This window comes from Eurytemora carolleeae, unplaced genomic scaffold (assembly GCF_000591075.1).
Source record: "Eurytemora carolleeae unplaced genomic scaffold, Eaff_2.0 scaffold1888, whole genome shotgun sequence".
In the NCBI taxonomy this organism is placed as follows: domain Eukaryota; kingdom Metazoa; phylum Arthropoda; class Copepoda; order Calanoida; family Temoridae; genus Eurytemora; species Eurytemora carolleeae.
In genome coordinates this window covers 36,387-42,386 of record NW_019397794.1, presented here as the reverse complement: position 1 = coordinate 42,386, position 6,000 = coordinate 36,387, and positions in this window count along the sequence as shown.

Here is a 6,000-nt window from a genome sequence, read left to right as displayed (position 1 = left end):
AAATAACTGGCAAAGTTTAACAATAGCAAAGGAAACTAAATAACTGGCAAAGTTTAACAAAAGCAAAGGAAACCAAATAACTGGCAAAGTTTAACAATAGCAAAGGAAACTAAATAACTGGCAAAGTTTATCAATAGCAAAGGAAACTAAATAACTGGCAAAGTTTAACAATAGCAAAGGATACTAAATACCTGGCAAAGTTAACAAAAGCAAAGGAAACTGAATAACTGGCAAATTTCAACAATAGCAACGGAAACTAAATAACTGGCAAAGTTTATCACTAGCAAAGAAAACTAAATAACTAGCAAAGAGTCTGAATTAAACCAAAGTATCTAACAGAAAAAAAGAAAGATGAAAAAGGCAAAAAAGGAGAGAGAACAGCTTCTGAAGAAACAAAATATTGATAAAGAAACAATTCTAAAGTTTTTACGAAACTATTCTGCTTAATAGACTTTAATTTAATATACTATATGACCATAAATAACCAATAAATAAATAATACTGGATTCTGCTAAAACAGTCTAGGTTTGAAATATCTACACCATCAGGTTGCAAAGATGTAGGGGTTTGAAAATTATAGTTTTAGAGATACCAATTTTCAATTTTTATTCAAAAATCTTATTTGTGGTTTAATTATCTACTTATCTACCTTCATTGTATAATTATTTATGTATCTACTTTTATACATATTTGGTATATTTTTTCAGTTGCTTATCTACTTTATTTTTATCAACCTTTTAGCGTAGATTTAACTTCTGTTCTACTTTTTTCTTCCTTCTAACGATGGATGATAAAATTAAGGTTTTAAATAATAACGGAATAGAAAAACGAACCGATATGAAAATGGTATTTTTGACGGTTTTGAATGAAGTATGGCATTGATGTCAATATAGCAGAAGTACCTGCAGCAACATACAATACAGAAATCATTCCAAGGATCTACTTATTTTGTTAAACACAACGACAATTTTACTTTACCCCCCCCCCACAGTGGGATATTTTTGGGGGTCATGGGGGGGGGATGACTGGTTTTTGTTACGATACTGGGCTTAAATACATTTGTCTTGTGTTTCATGGTGAGAATGGACAAAATGAATATATTCTGATATTTTTTTCAATTACAAACATTGTATGAACTGTCGCTTAGCTTGGTAGTTAGGAGCGACTCAGCCACCTGGTAGTAGTATTTAGAATGTCGTTGTTGTTACAGCATATTTTTTGTATACAGGGTGTCCCACGAAACATGACAGTTGGTGAATAGTTCAGAATGCCTTTTTCCATTATTTGTTAAGTTGTTTGATACCAAAGATCAATAAAAATGTTATCTGGAAGTCATGTTATATTAAAATTGATTTCAAAGTAAATATAAGTAAGCAAAAGAATTGTTTAACTAAAAATAACTAATATTAAATGTCATGTTTCGTGGGACACCCTGTATTTTATAGCAAAAGCACATAAAAGCACAGGGGTTTCGGGATAAATAAATATGTAAAAAGATTCTATTAACAGCCATTTAGGAAAGATTAAGGTTCTCCAGCAGCACCCCAAAACCTTAATGCAGTCAGAGTAGCGTGTTGGCCATTATACCGTACTGTACAGTGTAACCTTACCTCATAAATTTTGAAGGTAGGGTCGACTTTGAAGGGTTGCAACGCTTTGGGCTTTAACCGCTCAAACTCCTTTTCTGTGGCCTTTTTTACATGTACATTTTAGCACTTAACAGAACTTGTTGGTAGCTTTGGTTTTTAAGAATTTGAAAACTTTTATAAGTCAACGACAAAGATATATTCTATAGTAGCATTCAAGTTGCTTTCATGAAATCGTATCAAGGCAAGAACCTTCGAGAATCGAAATAACGAGAAGATTTGAATCGAAAAACTTCATAATACGTCATTCCAATTGTTTGTCTTAATGCATCTATTGTATCTACTTGTCTCTTTCTAAATATAATAAACCTTTCAAAAAAGCAGAAATAAAATGGAAGTTGATATAATTTTCTTTATATTTAAATCTTCAAAAAAATTGTAGAAAATATTCTAAATTTTTTAAAGAAAATCTGGGAACCATGATGATTATAACATAAAATGATAACTTTAAATCATGTGACATAAATAGACAATGAGTTATAAAGTTATATAGAAAAGTTTCGAATAGAATAAAATTACATATTGAAAAATTTCGGCACCTACTTAAATAATAAATAGTATTCATTGTAAAAATTCCTTTGGCTACTTTAATTTATTATAAAAATTGTATTAGTAACAAAAAAACGATAAAACTAGGGCATAACATGTTTACACTTGGTGCAAATACATTCATTCCAATATATTTATATTGCAAACTGTTGCAAACATGATTTTGCATATTTTTGTGCAAAAAATCTGCATTGTCTTTTCTATTATGTTTTTTACAATTGTTTATAAGTTATAGATATTAAAAATGCACAAAATTCATAGTTTTTTCTATGATTGATGGTGTCTAGCTCTGTTCAATATGACATAATTTATTGATTAGTATAACAGAAAATATTATTCTTATTCAAAATCAGTATCTCTATATATATCTTTATAGAAATAGATAAAGCTGATCAAACGGCTGAACCTAATTGGCCGAAATTTGTCGAGTAACATCTAGGCCAAAAAAATTGTATTTCTTTAATTAAGATTTTTAAAAATTCTTTCACTTATCATTATTATTATTATTATTATTATTATTATTATTATTATTATTATTATTCGTGTTATTATTATTATTATTATTATTATTATTATTATTATTAACTCTTAACAAAGTTTTTTTGTAAATCCGTGAAGTTGTGAACTATAAACCAGTTGTTAGTGTCCACCCTAAAACAGCTGATCTCTCCGGTATTTAAACATGTGCAAATAAATCAGCTGATTCTTGCACAATGCTGCCAGACATGCATAAACAGCTGCTTAGGCCGGTGTCTGCAGGGGCAACAAGTACAACAACAATAAGGTCGGATGAATTCAAAAGAAGATTTATTTTACAGTATTTAAAACTTTTTGTAGGAGTTATGCAACACTTTTTAGGAGTTTATCAAAAGCGGAGAGTTAGTTAAATTCATTTTGTAGGATTACTTCCAAACTTTTGGAGGAAATTAATTTGGAGGATTAATGGAGGGTCACTTCATGTTACGCTTATAACAGTCCCTTTAATATTCTTTTTTTTCTCATGATAACCTTAGTAGAATTAATGCTCTGTATGCATATAGTTCATAAACAATGTTATTGTTCAGAAAAATAAGAATTATCATCATAACGACTCTTGGATTATTCAGAGAAATGAAAAAACTGTTGTTTTTAAAAACAAACGGAAATAAAGTACAATTTGAAATCTTTCGAACGAACTTGAAAAAACGATAATTTTTGTTATTTCATAGAGAAAATAAACGAAATAGATATACGATAATCTTGAGAACGAACGATTTTTTAAAGGATGAGAAAAATGAACAAAATGGGTCGTTGACGAAGGAATCTCTATATCTAGATAATGATGAAAAGCCCCTGGTTCAAAGAGGAGTTGTATTCCTACCTAAATTTACTTTAGCTCATCCTTCAAAATTCAACTTTATAACTTTCATTNGCACAATTGGTATCAATAAAAAATCGTCTCTCCACATTTCGTTGATTAATTTTGAAACGTGTACTTTCTTCATGGAATGAAAATGTGAATATAAATATTTTTTGTTTTAAAACAATTTTTATTTTCGCAATTCTTACATGGAATCGTCCAGTCGGCCAAATTATTAGGATGGCTTTACACTGCATGAATAATAAATATTACACAGATGAGAAATAACTGGTTTTGTAAAATACGTTTTAATTTAGTCATTGCTGACAAGTATGACAACATTTTTAAAAGGAATTGAGTCTGTGGAACAAAATCAAATGTTTAAACCCTAATAACTTTAGAACCCGATCTTGTAAACCTTTGACATTTCAAACTCAGATTATTTGATTTAAAAGAATTCATAGTTTGAAATATCTAAGGTCTACAATTTTTGGTTCCAAAGATATAGTGATTAGAAATTCAGAGTTTGTGGCAAAGACTCAATTCCTTTAGTCTGCTCATAAACTCTTTTTTAACCAACAGTGGTTTTGCTTATCTTAGATTTCTCTTCACATGTTTTCAGTGTTTAGAAACTACTCATTTTTAAAGGGAATATTTGTAAATTTTGAAAAACGGAGTACCTAGTAGATCTAGATTTATGTTTTAAAAATGTCAAAATAAAAATAAATCTCAAAGCTCTGACTTTAAAGCAAATGTGTTTCTTCATCGCTTGTGTTTCTTAAATACTTCTAATAAAAATATGTAATAAACAACATGCAGTAATGATCATATTTGGTTTATCAATACTTTTCAATATTTCCGTCCAGTCCCTTTCTTGTGTTGCGGAAACCGTCCCCTGAATTCCTGTCTAAACCTGCAAGTTTGCAAGTTCTGTCTTGTGTGGTGAAATGACGGTATACGGAGAATTTATTCAGTTGGGCTGAACCCGTGTCTCAAGCTATACCCGGAGTAACACTAAACCCGGCACGCGGTGAAACAGTAGTTTATAGATCAATTGATTAGTCTAGTGATCCTATAGTTTCTATGACCCGGAGAGAGAGGACGTATACCTGGAGTCAGGTTTAATTCCACGTTTTAAAACTAGGACTTGGATAAGGTTAGGTTTGAATATAAATTGATATCTTCTTTTTTATTAAACGAGTTTGAATAGAGATATATTTAGGATCAGATAAGCTAAAATAATGTTAATTAGCTGGAATAACCGAATGTTTTAATCAATAATTATCAAATCTGACGCAACATTGTGAACACGTATGCAAAGAGCCGCCACATGGGATTTATTTCTGAGGAAAAGAAATGTCTGATTCGTTTTGGATAGTTCCGGGGGCGCAACTTATGAAAGGGGAATGGGGGTGAACTGCCCCCTTTAGCCTTCTTAAATCAAAAAAAGTTAAGTTGAAAATGGATTCTAGAAGGGGTCTGTCCTCAAATTGCAAAAAAACTGATGTAATTAGGTTAGACATTAAAACCTTTGAATTCTGCAAAATATAATTATGTAATAGTCTTACTTTTAATATATCAATGTTTTACACCATCCAGTTGCAAAGATATAGGCATATGAAATTAGATGTTGAGGCTAAAGTTTCAGGTTCATTTGTTCATTTGCAAACACTGTAATTCTTTAAGAAGGTCCAAACTTATATTTTCATTCAATAAAAAATTCCAATTTAGATTCTTTTAAAATATCTTAATTTATTACATATCAATTAAATTTAATAATAATTACTTATAACAGATAACAATTGATCTTATGTTGGGTAATTTCTGAAATGGTTTAGTTTAGATGGGTTGGCTGTGACAGACAGTGATAGACAGTTTGGGTTGGTTAGGATGGGTTAGTTTGAGTTGGTTAGAATGGGGTTAGTTTGGGTTGGTTAGGATGGTTAGTTTGGGTTGGTTAGAATGGGGTTTTTTGGGTTGGTTAGGATGGTTAGTTAGGATGCTTTAGTTTGGGTTGGTTAGGATGGGTTAAAGTGGGTTAGTTTGGGTTAGTTAGTATGGGTTACTTTGGGTTGGTTTTGATGTTTTAGTTTTGGTTGGGTTCAGATGGACTGCAGGTTAAGTTTTGGTTTGATTATGTTAGGATGGGTTAATATGGTAAGATGGGAACAATTGGAAGGTAGAGGGGAAATCTTTGAACATTAAACTTTTTATTTGTTTTCACGTTTTTACTTAATGCATGCATTTTTGAGATTATGCACATTGTTCAAAGTACGTTTACATATTTGAACATTGTAATGTTCAGTGTTTTATATCTGAACTAAAACTTAAAGCTATGTACAGTGGACAATTAAAGAAATGTTTCCATAGTGGTTGCTGAATTGTTTAGTTTTTAAGTGGGTTGTCAAGTCGAAATCAAAATAATGTAGTTTCTCTGACCTGGAAACTTTTAAAAAGTTAAAAATA